The sequence below is a fragment of the Schistocerca americana genome, chromosome 4 (assembly GCF_021461395.2).
Source record: "Schistocerca americana isolate TAMUIC-IGC-003095 chromosome 4, iqSchAmer2.1, whole genome shotgun sequence".
Classification (NCBI taxonomy): domain Eukaryota; kingdom Metazoa; phylum Arthropoda; class Insecta; order Orthoptera; family Acrididae; genus Schistocerca; species Schistocerca americana.
In genome coordinates this window covers 259,477,764-259,493,958 of record NC_060122.1, presented here as the reverse complement: position 1 = coordinate 259,493,958, position 16,195 = coordinate 259,477,764, and positions in this window count along the sequence as shown.

The window sequence follows — 16,195 nt, the reverse complement described above, 5'->3', positions numbered from 1 at the left end:
GCAGGTGAGCGCCACAATCAGGACTGCATACGACCGAGGCACACAGGGCCAACACCCGGCATCATGGTGTGGCGAGCGATCTCCTACACTGGCCGTACACCACTGGTGATCGTCGAGGGGACACTGAATAGTGCACGGTACATCCAAACCGTCATCGAACCCATCGTTCTACCATTCCTAGACCGGCAAGGGAACTTGCTGTTCCAACAGGCCAATGCACGTCCGCATGTATCCCGTGCCACCCAACGTGCTCTGGAAGGTGTAAGTCAACTACCCTGGCCAGCAAGATCTCCGGATCTGTTCCCCATTGAGCATGTTTGGGACTGGATGAAGCGTCGTCTCACGCGGTCTGCACGTCCAGCACGAACGCTGGTCAAACTGAGGCGCCAGGTAGAAATGGCATGACAAGCCGTTCCACAGGACTACATCCAGCATCTCTACGATCGTCTCCATGGGAGAATAGCAGCCTGCATTGCTGCGAAAGGTGGATATACACTGTACTAGTGCCGACATTGTGCATGCTCTGTTGCCTGTGTCTATGTGCCTGTGGTTCTGTCAGTGTGATCATGTGATGTATCTGACCCCAGGAATGTGTCAATAAAGTTTCCCCTTCCTGGGACAATGAATTCACGGTGTTCTTATTTCAATTTCCAGGAGTGTATGTCTGTCCAACTAACCGTATGCGTCGCTATGCCAATTCCAGTGAGAACTTCTCCGGCTTATGTGAACTTCCACACACGCATTGTCTCAGCTTACGAATTTAATTAGAATGCCCACTGTCGGTGTTTAACACCTGTTTAGTTCGATGACAACCTTTGAGGATCAGTTACTTTTATTTATAGCTGCACATTAGAACATCGCAATTCTCTTCAGGTACGAAGTGATTACTTAAATGTTTAGAAAGATGCACCTTTAAGGTAGGAAACCGGTCGTGGGTCCATGAATGGATTGCAATAAACTGTTAATAAGATCGTATGGTTTTTCCTTAATTTCAATTTTAATTTGCTGATACCACTCTTTGTAGTATTATGAAAGTCATTTATTTATTTATTTATTTATTTATTTACTGTACTTGTCTTACATACAATCAGTACAGATGCTTGCAAGTCAGTATCACGAACCCAAGATCATCTGGAAAGATGACAGGAATATGTAATATCAGGGAAGTTGATGAACCTACTCAAACGTTTGAAATATCGATCGACTACAATGAAATGAGTTTACGATGAGTGTTGTATCATTGTAAGTTTAAATGCTGTGTTGAGAAAATTTTGATACCCTCTTGGTAACGAAGGAGAAACTATGAAATAGAATACGTAACCCCGTGACATGGGAAACCACTAAATACTGTTTTATTTTTTTCATACAAATGATATATTTGCTTAATATGTAGACTAGGGCGTGGTTGGGAAGAATTTTCACTTGCCCTCGCGTAGCTTGCCAAACACCTGTAAGGAATCACACTCACTTAAGAAGACGCAAAGATGGTGGTAATGCGTAGCCGAACACCGTAGAGTCACTCTCTTCAAGGACAATGTATTGTACGGCAACCGAGTTCTGTGCGTTTCACGCGTTGTTTGTTTCCCGGAATGAAGCCACGCAGAAGAAATTTCCGCCAGGCCTTGCCTTTCTGTCACCCTCATCCCTTTCCTTCCCCCTTTTTCCCCCTTATCTCCCCTCACTGTGACATCTCGCTGATTTGTCACGAGAATATGAAATTTCCTTCCTTCGCTCCGCGTTATATTTATCCAGAGGAAGAAATGAGAACAATCAAGGCGGCGGGAGCAGCAGTGGAGGAGACAGAAACGCACGAGTAACGAGATTAGTATCTCAGAGAGAAGCGAAAGAAAGAGTGCCCACACAAAGGATGCGAAGTCCCGTGAAGAGAGAAACAAAAACAAGCAGATGGTGGCTGGCCTGGGAGGAAGGAGTCGGGGATTTATATTAATAACGCAGTGAAAACCGTGAGGCGCCCGTACGGCACTCTTAATATCGTTCCTGTCTGTCAACAAATTTTGATTATACGCTTGCATATCTCATGCAAGCAGCTAATCATGTCAATGTGCAAGCACACAGGACAAGCAGTACATATATCGTTAGCGATGTATGATTAATCTGCGCTCGCCAGACTATGTACCTTCCTTGCCTTTTTTCCATTTTTTATGTAACTGAATATCAGGTTAATTAAACAAGTTAGATCCGATGTATGCTGAAATACGCAGCTACCTGTTATAACGGATCATGGGTGCTCAACAAGTTGTGGTTCCAGTATTAATGACCTGAAACTATTCCCCTTTGTATGAGAATTGACCCATGAATGAAAAACCGCATGATCTGACTACAGTTAATGAAATTTGAGGTACCAAGGGAACTTCCATAAGGTCACAGAACATTTTGAAACTTCTCTATTAAATTTCTTTTCTGCTTCTATTGCTGAATGAAATGGGAGGTTAAAGCTTCTACGTTATTTAATTCTGAAACAGCTGAGTGAAACTGAACTTACTGAGCCTACTTTCTCTTTACTTTTTCTTATCATGTCAACACTGATCCACAATATTCTAGCAATCTGACTGCTCAAAAAAATTACAACCTGACTTCTAATAATTACTTCAAAAGAGTGGCTGTCACTAAAACAGAAATCCTAACAGCAATTAAGCACTTACCTCACAAAAATCTTCATTACGCGCACTACTGCAACACAGGGAGCGTCAATACTGCCAGCTAAATAAAAGATTCTAACTACTAAAGCCACTAACTACTAATGGGCATGTGGTTAGCGAAGGAAAGATTTGGTAGCAAACCAAAAGATGTATTTTTTACCTTAGTAATGTGACATCCAGTTCAAACACGAATATAAACCGCCATTGACATCTGGTACAAAAGTTTATAATCATAGATACTATTCAATCTACAAGTCGAACATCTACAGATCGTTAGCCTAGCTAACACTTCAGACCTCTACCCTCCATCAATGCTAACTTCTGACATTTAACATCCATCACTGCTGGCTGTTCACCTCCAACTGCCCAACAGTACTTCCATCACTGCTGAAGACTAAATTCCAACTGCCCAACACTGCTGGCCATTAACTTCCAACAACGAGTCCAATCAGCCACAGAGTTTCTTACAAAGAAAGCGCAGTCAGATCCGATGCAAAGCGCTACACAGCGCTGCCAATACAGAAGCAGCCCACTTACAATTTAAAGGATCGTTTAACGTACATTGTAGGACCAGAATTTCAAACCATGTCCCTCAACCACCGAAATATAACTTGTCAGTATAAATGAATCTCTCCTTGTTGCAGAGAAGCCTCACATACACATGTGACATAAATGTAAGCTCTCGGTACATTCATTGCTGCAGCATGTGTCCTGACGTACTCTGCCACTCGTACTTAGCTTGTTTGGTTGAAAATTGCATATACAACAGATAAAATACTATTTTTTCAAAGGAAATTTAAGTAGGTACTTTGCGAGCGCATCTGCAATTGGTAAGAAAAGAAGGACAAGTGAGCCCACATACCAATGCGCATGAGAATTCGTAGGGCTGTAAAAAAATAAAGAAAAAAATTTATAAATGTATAGGAGAAAACTAATTCGCTAGTGATTTTAAAATAACGTCAGTTATTATTCAGAAAACAAAGACCAAAATTCATGAAAGCTGATACATATGATTCTGACTGGTTTGATGCTGCCCGCCGCAAATTCCTCTCCCGTTCCAGCCTCTTCATCTCAAAGTAGTCACTGCAACCTATGTCATCAATTATCTGATGGATTTTAACAGATTTCCTATCATCTTATCCCTTGATCTTGCCAGTGTTTGCCATATAACTATCCTCTCCGATTATGCTTAGAACCTCCTTATTCCTTTATTTATCAGTCCATTTAATTTTCAGCATTTGTCTGTAGCACAAAATCTCCAATGCTTCGATTTAATTCTGTTCTGGTTTTGTCAAAATCCACGTTTCACTGCCATAAAATGTTCTGCTCAAAAAGTACATTTTCAGAAATTTCTTCCTGAAATGAAGGCCTATGTTTCATATGACTAGACTTCTCTCGACCAGGAATTCCCTTTTTGCCAGTGTTAGTCTATTTTTTGTGTCGTCCTTGCTCCGTCGATAATGGGTTATTTTGTTGCCTAGGTAGCATAATTACTTAACCTCGTCTGCTCCGTGATCCCCAATCCTAAGGTGAGCTTCTGCAGTCCTCATTTCTACTTCTCCTCATTATTTTCGTCTTTCTTCGATTTAATCTCAATACATATTATGTACTCATAAGGCTAATCATTCCACTGAACAGCTCCCGTAATTCCTCTTCATTTTAATTTAGGGGCCGTGCGGTTCTAGGCGCTTCAGTCTGGAACCGCGTGGCCGCTACGGTGACAGGTTCGAATCCCGCCTCGGGCATGGATGTGTGTAATGTCCTTAGGTTAGTTAGGTTTAAGTAGTTCTAAGTTCTAGGGGACCGATGACCACAGATGTTACGTCCCATAGTGCTCAGAGCCATTTGAACCGTTTTTTTAAATTTAGGATAGCAAAGTCATCAGTGAATGTTATCACTGATGTCCTTTCGCCTTGAATTTTAATACCACTCTTTCCTTTATATCATTGCTTTTTACATGTATAGATTGAGAAGTAGGGGAGAAGACTGCACCCCCGTCTTGCACCCTATTTATACTGAGCGCTTCATTCTTGGTCTTCCACTCTTATTATCCCCTCTTGGCTATTGTTTATGATATACACTACCCTTTTCTCCCTATAATTTATCCCACTTTTCCTCACAATTTCGAACATCTTACACAACTTGACACTGTCGAACTCTTTCTAGTGGCCCACGAGTCGTATGAACGTGTTTCGATTTTTCTTCCATTATCAACCGCAACGTCAGAATTACCTCTCTTGTTCCTTTATCTTTCCTAAAGCCAAACTGATCCTCATCGAACATAACCCCAGTTTTCTTTTCAAATCTTTCGTACATTGTTCTTGCCACCAACTTGAATGCATGAGCTATCAAGGCGATTGTGCAACATTTCTCGCACTTGTCTGTTCTTGCAATCTACGGAATTGTGTGGACGATATTTTTCCGAGTGTCAGAAGGTATATCACCAGTTTCATACGTTCTACACATCAACGTGAATAGTCGTTCTGTTGCCACTTCCCCCAATGATTTTAGAAATTATGATTGAATGTTACCTATCCCTAATTCGATCTTAAGTGTTTCAAACCTCTTTTAAATTCTAATTCTAATACTGGAGCCCCTATCTCTGCCATATCGACTCCCGTTTCTTCTTCTATCACATCGTCAGTCTTCCCCCTCATAAAGGCCTATCCGCTCCCTCCTTTGCATTTTACATTGGAATTTCCACTGCACTCTTACAGTTACCGCCTTTGCATTCAATTTCACCGAAAGTTCATTTGACCTTCCTATATTCTTAGTCAGTCCTTCCGACAATCATTTCACTTTCGATTTCTTCGTATTATTCCTCCAGCTATTTCGCCTTAGCTTCCCTGCACTTTCAATTTGCTTAATTTCTAAGTGACTTGTAGTTCTGCTTTCCTGAATTTCACGATACATTGCATTTCGAACTTCCGTGATTGCTCTTTCTAGAGATGCCTTTCCTTTTCCACAGAATTGTCTACTCAACTATTTCTTATCGCAGTACGTATATTTTTAGATAACTTAATTTCTCAGTGCTACTTTGTTTCTCAGAACTTCCGTATCCCACCTCTTTGCGTATTGATTATTGTTTTAAACTTTAACTCATTTTTCATCACCACTGTATTGTGATCTGAGTCTATATCGGCTCCTGGATACGTCTTACAATGTAGTACCTGAATTCGGAATCTCCGCCTGACCATGATGTAATCTAACTGATATATTCCTGTATCTCCCGACGTTTTAATAGCATACCTTCTCCTCTTGTGATTGAGGGGACAGAGTGTTCGCTATTATTAGTTGAAATTTATATCAATTTTCAAGTAGATTTTCTCGACTCTCATTCCTAGTACCAAGTCCACAGTCTCCCGTAAGCCTTTCTTCTCCTCCTTCCTCTATAAACGCTTTCCAGTCGCCTATGATTATTGGATTTTCAAACCCCCCCCCTTTCACCTACTGAATTATCCGTTCAATATCCGCACATACTTTCTCTGTCTCCCTATCTTCGGCGTGCGACGTCGGCGTGTGAACCGTATGGTGTTGATTTGCTGTCCATTTTGGTGACGACAACGCTATCACTGATTGTTCACAGTAACACATTCTCTGCCCTACTTCCCTATTCATAACAAATGGTTCTCGGGTTATACAATTTTCTGTTGCTGTTATATTACCCTATACTCATGTGACCATAGAAGTTTCACTGACTCCAACTATATCTAGATTGAGCCTTTGCATTTCCCGTTTCAGATTTTCTAGCTTCCCTACAACGTTCAGACTTCTGTTATTCCGCGCCCCGACTCGTAGAACGGTGTCATTTCGTTGGTTATTCGATCTTTCTCTCATTGTCACCTCCCCCTTGACACGCCTCTTTCGGAGATCAGAATGGGGTACTATTCTGGAATCTTTTGTCAATGGAGAGATCATTGTGACACTTTTTCAACAAAAGGCCACATGTCCTGTGAATAATTATGTGGAGTGGTTTTAGGAGCAGTTTCCTACCCGAAGGGCAAGATGTCTGGTCTTCCACCGTCTCTACAAAGGTGTTAGCGTAATGAGGGTAATTTCTTATGCCGGAAGTCTTCGGCCGCCAAAGTTAACGATTCTTATTCAGAATTTAAATAGTGCCGGTGTTCGGACTGGGGATCGTGGGCGTTTTGATTACTAATCGAAGACGCCACCTATGGTGCACCTGGATGTACAATACCCCAAAAAATAAAATCGTATGCATTACGACACCCATAAAATTGTTTAAGGAATATGAATGTAACGTAAAGATTGCCTATATTGTGTTATTATAGGGTTCCGCGGTGTAGGAGCGTGTTGAATATTTTCTGTTATTCAGTAAAATGGTTCAAATGGCTCTGAGCACTATGGGACTTAACTACTGTGGTCATCAGTTCCCTAGAACTTAGAACTACTTAAACCTAACTAACCTAAGGACATCACACACATCCATGCCCGAGGCAGGATTCGAGCTTGCGACCGTAGCAGTCGCGCGGTTCCGGACTGCGCGCCTAGAACCGCTAGACCACCGAGGCCGGCTGTTATTCAGTAGGGTGGTATTGTTCAAAGGGCGCGATATTTCGGCTAGTCGACTTCTTGCCGTCTTCAGGCGTTCCTTATGACTGATTAATATACGCACTGGTCACTGTATTGACAGGTCATATCTAGGCCTGAGATGGCCTAGGCTAAGCACTTCAGTACTATTTCTGCATAATCTTGATAGAGAGTTTTTCTCGTTGCCTCTCTTAGTGGATTTTGATAGCAAGCTAGCGGTTAGTAATTGTTGGTAGGTCTCAGGTGGATGACGACCTGACACACAGCCTGGGTCCCCCACTTCTTAATCTTCTTCTTCCGATTGATGTTGAGCATCCAGTCTGCTGAGGAGCAGCTGATGTGGTCCCAGTATTTGGTGTTGAATGCTAGAATGGAGCTGATGTTCAGCTATATGAGGGTGGCGAGGTTTAGCTTCTTCACGAGGAGTGAAAGAATGGAGCATGCCGTGGTCGGTGTTGTCCTGGATAGATCTTCTGTAGCATTCTCACAATGTTGTTCCATCTGGGAGAGGGAGACACTCCGGTGTCGACGCTGATTCAATCGCCAGGAGCAAGATTCAGTGGCGCCGCTGACCCTTCGGCACGGACAGCGTCGGGAGCGGCCTGCTGCGTGGGCGCTGGCCCCTCTGAGCTGTAGAGGTCAGCTGGCGCGGGCGTTTTTCTTCTTCTGTGTTCACCTGCAAGGAGGGACTCCTACGTCTGTGCTATGGCCATGGTGACGTCACGTCCGTCTCTCTGGCGGCTTCCATCAAATGGTTCAAATGGCTCTGAGCACTATGGGACTTAACTTCTGAGGCCATCAGTCCCCTAGAACTTAGAACTACTTAAACCTAACTAACCTAAGGACATCACACACATCCATGCCCAAGGTAGGATTCGAACCGGCGACCGTAGCGCGCGCGCGGTTCCAGACTGTAGCGCCTAGCACCGCTCGGCCACTCCGGCCGGCCGCGGCTTCCATGACTACTCTCAGCCGATAGAGGGGGGGGGGGGGAGGGGGAGAGGAGGAACATTGTGGGAAACTGACCTTCTTTCGAGGGCTCTCCTCCCGCAGCTGCTCGTGAATGATTTTTGTCAAGAAAGGATCTCCCTCTGCCGCCATTTCGGTTTTGAGAACTGCCATTGCGATGTCGGTGTCAGTACACAACATGGCACAAGTGACGGATTTGTCGTCATGTCATCTTCTTCGACTTTTCTTCTCTTCGACGCTCCAGCTTCTGATGTAGCCGCAGCTGCAAAAATTTTCCGCGTGTGCACTACCGCAGTTCCGACAGGCGCATGTGTCGTGCGCTTACGCTTACTACATATACGCCACGTCTTCTTTGCGGTAGTTGGCAACGTGGCCCAGCTTCTGGCACCGGTAGTAGTGCTCCATCCTCTTCTCGCTGTCTGCGTGTCCGGCCAACTCGAGTACCTCGACTTCCACGCGCTCTATGATGGGACCAAGCGAGGTGGAGCACTGGTTACCACACTGGACTCACATTCGGGAGGACGATGGTCAAAACACGTCTCTGGCCATCCTGATTTAGGTTTCACGTGATTTCCCTAAGTCACATCAACCAAATGCCGAGATGGTTCCTCCGAAAGGGAACGGTCTATTTACTTCCCCATCATTCCCTGATCCGAATTTGCGTTACACCTGTAATCTCGTTGTCGTTGGGACGTTAAACTAATCTCCACTACCTCCTCTATGATGGAGGAAAGCAAACAGGACTTGCCCTTGGTTTCGCATCCCTTGATGCGTCCGAACATCTTAGGATATTTAGGCGAGTGAGTAGCAAAATAGGCCGGCCGGGTTGGCCGAGCGGTTCTAGGCCCTTCAGTCTAGAACCGCATGACCGCTGCGGTCACAGGTTCGAATCCTGCCTCGGGCATGGATATGTGTGATGTCCTTAGGCTAGTCAGGTTTCAGTAGTTCTAAGTTCTAGGGGACTGATGACCTTCGATGTTAAGGGGAGTTGGAATGCCGGAAAATGGAAAAAATTCACATTTTCAGTTTTTAACCTTATAACTTAATTTGAAATTTTATGCTTAAAATCATGCAAAATTTGTTAAGAAATTCCAATTGGAAGTATTTTTATTTAATTTTTCAAAATTACATGTGCGCCCAGCAAAGTTACCCATCTTGTGATTTGTACACATTTAAATCTTCGCATTTCCGAAAACATTACATATAGAAGGCTGTGGATTTCACTCTTCAGTTGTAGAATCTTTGATCCTTCCATAGGTACCATTGTTTTTACGACTAGCTGTGTTTATTGTTCAGTTTTTGATCTGTGAGTGTTTGTTTTGAGCCTCGAGTTTAGTTTGTCGCTCATTTGGAGTTTGTTATCTGTCTTGTTTTGACTTTCAGTGGTGAGTGCGTAGTTTCTACGATGCCTAGGAGTGCATCATTATTTAAAAAGCGAAAGTTTCGCGGTAATAGATTTACAAATAACGTTTGTTCAAGTGATTCTGCTTCAGCACCTGTTGATGCTGGTGAAAGTTCTGACGTTTGTACAGCTGAGATGTGTGAAGGAGACACGCCCACCAGTGCATCAAAAAAGAAGTTATCAAACTGTGCAAGTGAAATTACAGATGAAGCTTCTAATGAACAATATGTTTTAGTCGACTTTCCTGTTTTTACTGAGTTTATGAAGAAATGTTTGTGTTGTAATCTTTGTGGAGGTTCTTTTGATATGAACATAACAAAATCTATAGGACTTTCCTGCAAAATTGCTATAGTTTGTGCCAGTTGTGAAAATGAGACCTGTTTTTGGAGCTCTAAAACATGCAGTAGCAATTTGTTTGAGAGTAATATCAGGCTAATGTATGCAATGAGAGCAATTGGTAAAGGACATACTGCTGCTCAAACATTTTGTGCCATAATGAATCTTCCACCTCCACCTGCTAAAATTGACAATTACACTGAAGTGATAGGAGATGCTGTTCAGTCTGTAGCAGATTTATCAATGAAAGCTGCTGCCAGTGAAGCAAAATATATAAATGAAGGAAACCCAGATATCCCTGTTGCTTTTGATGGAACCTGGCAGAAAAGGGGTCACACATCCAAAAATGCTGTTGCTACTGTTACTAGTGTGGACAGCGGTAAAGTTTTGGACTATGAAGTGCTCACTAAACATTGTTACCATTGTGCATCTGGTAAGATAGAAGCAGCTCACATATGTAGCAAGAATTATGAAGGTACGAGTGGAGGCATGGAGGCTGCCGCTGCTGTGAAAATGTTTAGCAGATCAGAAAAAGAACGGGGAGTATTTTACACAAAATTCCTTGGAGATGGGGACTCCAAGGCATACAAAAGTGTTACAGAATCCATGCCATATGTCAATAAGACAATAACTAAACTAGAATGTGTCGGTCATGTTCAGAAACGAATGGGCACTCGTCTAAGGAAACTGAAACAGAATCTGAAGGACAAAATTTTGTCAGATGGTAAAACCATTAGAGGTCGCCTGTCAGATAAAATTATAAATGAATTACAACAATACTATGGTATGGCAATAAGAAATAATGCAAATAATTTGCAGGAAATGAGACAAGCTGTATGGGCCACATATTTACATCGATCATCAACTGATGATAATCCTCAACATTTTGCTTGTCCAGATGGTCCTCAGTCATGGTGCAATTATAGAAAATCTCAAGCTACTGGGGATCCTTATCACCATAAAAATTATATTCCATTGGCTGTTATGGAAGTAATTAAACCAATATATAGAGACTTGGGGCATCCTGATCTTCTGCGAAAATGTCTTCATGGTTGTACCCAGAATCAAAACGAGTCGTTCAACAACCTCATTTGGACTCGTGTACCTAAGAATGTATTTGTTGGGATAAAAACATTGAAATGGGGAGTCAGTGATGCTGTTATTTCATTCAATGATGGTCATATGGGTAGGCTAAAGGTCATGGCAAGGCTCGGCATTGCTCCTGGTATCAACACCATCAGAGGTCTTCAGCTTCTGGACAGCGTGCGAGTAAGGAAGGCTCAGTATGCAGCTGAATTTAATACAAAAAAAGCAAGGGCAGCAAGGAGAAGAAAGCTTCTAGGTGAAGAAGAAGAACTAGAAGATGACCCTGATTACTCTGCTGGACACTTTTGATAATAGAATAAAAGGTATTTGTGAATTTTCATAATAAATTACTTTAATCGCATTTTCTGGCATTTGACATTTTTAGTGTTACATGTACCTTTATCTCATAAACCACTCAACCAACAACATTCAAATTTTCAGAAATGCTGCAAAACAGTTCAAAGAGGCCACTGAACTAGAATCATGACAAGAACTGGCTTATTCTCTGAACTAGGGAAGTTTATGTTATACTTTTTCCAATAAAAAATGGCTTAATGGTAAAAAATTCATAAATACTATACCAACAAAAAGAAAACATTGGTTCTAGTTCAGTGGGCTCACAATATATGCTGAAAACCTCTGCCAGAATTTCAAAGTTCTGAAGATAATAGTTCCAAAGAAAAAGGTACACAAAGTTAGCAAATTTAACATTGGCGAGATAGGGCATTCCAACTCCCCTTAAGTCCCATACTGCTCAGAACCATTTGAACCATTTGAAGTAGCAAAATCAGTGCCACTGATTGATATCTGCACCGCGCGGTGTGGTCACGTGGTTTCAAGCGCCATATCACGGATTACGCGGGCTCTTCAGCCGGAGGTTCGAGTCCTCCCTCGGGCATGGGTGTGTGTGTTATTTGTAGCGTAAGTTAGTTTAAGTAGGGACGGTTGACCTCAGCAGTTTGGTCCCTTAGGAGTTCACACACATGTCGATATTTGCTGGAAGCCGCCTTCATATCCTCTCCCACATCCCCTCCCGCAGCCTCCAGCCGGTCTGATTCGGTGGTGGTGAACGTGCTACATCGGGAGTTCATCGGCGGTGGACGCCAATCTCTGCTAGCGTGAGTACAATGCGTCCAGGTCTTCATCAGCTGACAAGTTGGGAGCGGATTCCCACGCAGACTACCTCCGTGCTTCTACCATGCCGAAGCCTGGATCCCCGGCCCTGCTTAACTGAAAGCTTCTGTCTTTACTTATTGGTCCGCCGTGTAGTCGGATTTCTGCAGCTTCTTTGAGCATACAATCCCAGAAAGTGTTGCATTGTCGCAAAAACTTGGTGAAGCTGTAATTCATAGTATGTCCATGTTAGCAACAGTGTTCTGCAACAGCGGACTTTGCAGGCTGCAGGTTTCCTGTGTGCCGATTATACTCCGCGGTTACAATGTGGAGAGTGTGACTTTCATATAATTTCTGAAACTGGCAAAGGATGCGGTTCATTCCCTATTTCCGAAGTCTTATGTAATCCTCGACTGTTCCGAGGAAGGCTTTTGTCTCGGGGGTGTTTCCGCGGACTGTTTGCCATTGTTGCTGGTATATTCCCGACGACAGTCGCTGCCGCAAGCGGTTTATCTGCGTCCTCGGCAGGCTGTGGCCTCGGCTTTTCGCCACGCCAGAGAATAGTCGCCCTGGCCTCCGTGCTACAAGGTCCCTGGATCGACTTTCGACGTCACGCTTCCCCCACCACCGCACAATGGCCGCACGAGAGGCAGACGGGGATAGTATACAAATGCGGCACCCACAAGATATCAATCGGTCACCGGGGACGCCTGATGATGGCAAGAAGCCGGCATTCCAAAATATCGCAACTTTTAGACGGCGCTACCCGGTTGAATGGTCGAGAAATTTTCAAGATGAACTGTGTCAAAAAATTATTCCATTCCGCTGTGGCAGGATGCTGCATCAATCATTTTCGAATTGTTTCAGAATGCAAACAGTCTTGGGTGCAAAATTTTTTTAAGGGGGGTAGGACGTCAAGCGGGCCTACTTGGAGCAGGAGAGGCACCACAGGACATTTTAATTTCCACTGTCTACATTTTTACAAATAAATTCATAAAACTTTGACAGCATGACCAGGAAGGAATCAGATTTCACACTCTTAGCATCGGAAGTTCGAAAACATACAAAATATTTTTTTTTTACATGTGAGATTTCTTCATTTTTTTCTCTTACTAATGGCCGCATTTATTACTGTAGATACACTTTTCTTCATAAGTAAGAGATATTCTTCGATGAATTTTTCACAGCATATAAACCTTACGTAAAGGTGTATGAAACTCCAGAGTTTTACAAATCTGTTAAAAACTGTGGTAAAAATTGAGGTAATTAACCATAAAATTTGTGTTTTTTCTAAACAGGAAGTTTAAAATGTAACAGTTCATTCGTTTTTTCATAAATTAAATAAATTCTGGAGTTTCATACACCTGTGAGTGTGGCACGTATGCTGTGCAAAATTCATCGAAGCATCTCTCTAACTTATGAAGAAAAGTGTACCTATAGCAACAAATGCAGCCATTAGTAAGTGAAAAAATGATGAAATTTCGCTCGTAAAAGAATTTTTTTGTTATGTTTTCGAACTTCCACTGCAATGGGTGTGATTCCTGAATCCTTCCTGGTGATGATGACAAAGTTTGATGAATTTATTTGTGAAAGTATAGACGCTGGAAATTAAATTGTCCTGTGATGCCTCTCCTGCTCCAAGTAGGCCCGTTTGACGTCCTACCCCCCTTAATATCAATGACACGTTTCACCCTTTTGGGGAATCACCAGTTGTGTGAAAGTGGCTGGATATGTAACTCATGCATCATAAAACGGTATGAAATGGACGCAACAAGTAGTGAATATGTAATTCATCCGTCATAAAAACATATAAAATGCAAGGAAATTCTTCAGCCCACCTGCTGACTCCACCATAGCAGTACAAAATAGGGCCACGCATGCAAAATAAACGCGGTGTGAGCTGCACACAGCAGAATGTGGCGGTGGTTTTTGTGTACTGTGGCAGTTAGCTGTATTAAGAATTCAGAGAACGAGCGTGGCACTCCCTCATCTTGTTCGATGAAAGATATTTTTCGTAACTAATATTGCACAAACGCTCCTAAAATATGATCTGGGAGAAAATAGACACAACTTTCAGCCTTTTCACACAATGTTAAAATGTACAAGATCAGTATTGATTGGTAGTTTTGAGTTTCTAGGTATAAAACAAAATACTTACGAAAGAAAATTACAGTTGATTTGGAATCGTTTTGCCAAAGGTATCCAACGTCATTGTAGTGCACCTGGTGTAAGAGAAAGTGCTCCTTAAATTCAACGCGGCACGTATAGGAGGTAAATAAGTTATACAGAACTGCAACCAGTCACTTTTTTGAATAATTATGTTTTATTCCATGAACCGGTTTTCGAACCTTTTCAGGTTCATCTTCTGATGGTTTCAGGAAGTTACATCATTACTGCTAGCATAATGCTGGGTGCTGGCTCTATGACAAAAGATGGGTCACACTTTAATGTATCGCCATGACTATAGGTTCTGTCGATATGGATGTAAATTTAGTTTTTACTTACTGCGACAGTATAGGCGGCTTTTTTCGATTAGTGTCCACCTGTATGCCTCCATTTTTATGTCCAGTAGTTATATCAGTACACACACTTCTACACAAACTACATTAATTCACACTCTGACAGCGAGACTTTTCGAGCATCCCTCATGCGCTTTGCAACTGTTGCTTGTAACAAAGATCTTGACAGAAAGATATGGCATAGGCCTACATTGGACAGAGATGTAATTTGTTGTTCTTTACATGTATATATATAAAGGCAAGTATTTTAATCATAATGGCGATAACATGAGAGGACAAGATAAATTAATAAATAAATTACGAAAAGAACAAACTTCAGGTGATCTGATACCTTATTTCTATTTGTATATTACAGGCAGTTTATAACAATATATTTTTTGACATTAACATGAATACCCAGGAATCAATAATACAGAGTTATTGTATCTGCAGTGAGATGCAGCTGTCTGTATGACTAGGACCTTTATATTTAAATTAATAACAAATCTTCAGATGAATTGTTGACTTATTTCTGTTGTTATGTTTACATGATTTGGGGTATTATCAAGAGTAAATTCCGTTTATTTTAGCTAAAGGTATAAGTATAAAAGTTATAGCGATTGTAATGGACTAAAGCTGTCTTTATGACTGTACACTTTATATTTAAAACATCATTAACAAAAGTTCTTTAACTATTGACTTACTTTTATTCTTACATTAGAGTGATCTGAAATATTGGTAAAGGCAGCTTCTGTTTGTTGTAGCTAGAATTGATATGTATCAAAGTACTCATTTATGTTAGCGGTAGAGGGCTTTAACATTTAGAAATATAGTACAGGTTTTAATCTGTGGTAGGATATCAGATTGACACCAGTGTAGTTATGATGTAAGGAGAGGGAGGAGGGAGGTCGTTGGGAGGAGGGGTTAGTGTTGTTTAACGTCCCGTCGACAACGAGGTCATTAGAGACGGAGCGCAAGCTCGGGTTAGGGAAGGATAGGGAAGGAAATCGGCCGTGCCCTTTCAAAGGAACCATCCCGGCATTTGCCTGAAACGATTTAGGGAAATCACGGAAAACCTAAATCATGATGGCTGGAGACGGGATTGAACCGTCGTCCTCCCGAATGCGAGTCCAGTGTGCTAACCACTGCGCCACCTCGCTCGGTTGGGAGGAGGGGTTGGTGTACGGTTCGTTGTGTGATTACTTGTTTTGAACTAGTAGATCTTCAAAGTTCTGAGGGAAAAACATAATTATTATAAAAAGTGACTGGTTGCAGTTCTGTATAACTTACTTACATTCGATTTACAGTCGCGGTTCTAAAATATCCGTAATGGATAAGCATAACATATAGGAGGGTACGGGTCCGCTTGGATGCAGGTTTGAGGAACGTGGGGTGGTGAACGAGTGCCGTGTTCGATAGCTGCGCTAGCCTCGAGACGCCTCGGCGTGTTGAGGAGGCGGGCGACAGCAGAGGACAGGCGCCGTCAGGTAGCGGGGGCGCGCAGCGTGCAGGCAGCCTTCGCCGCCAGCGGGCTGTGTGATGGCGCGCTGTCCTGTAATTGGCTGTCAGCTTATCGTGGC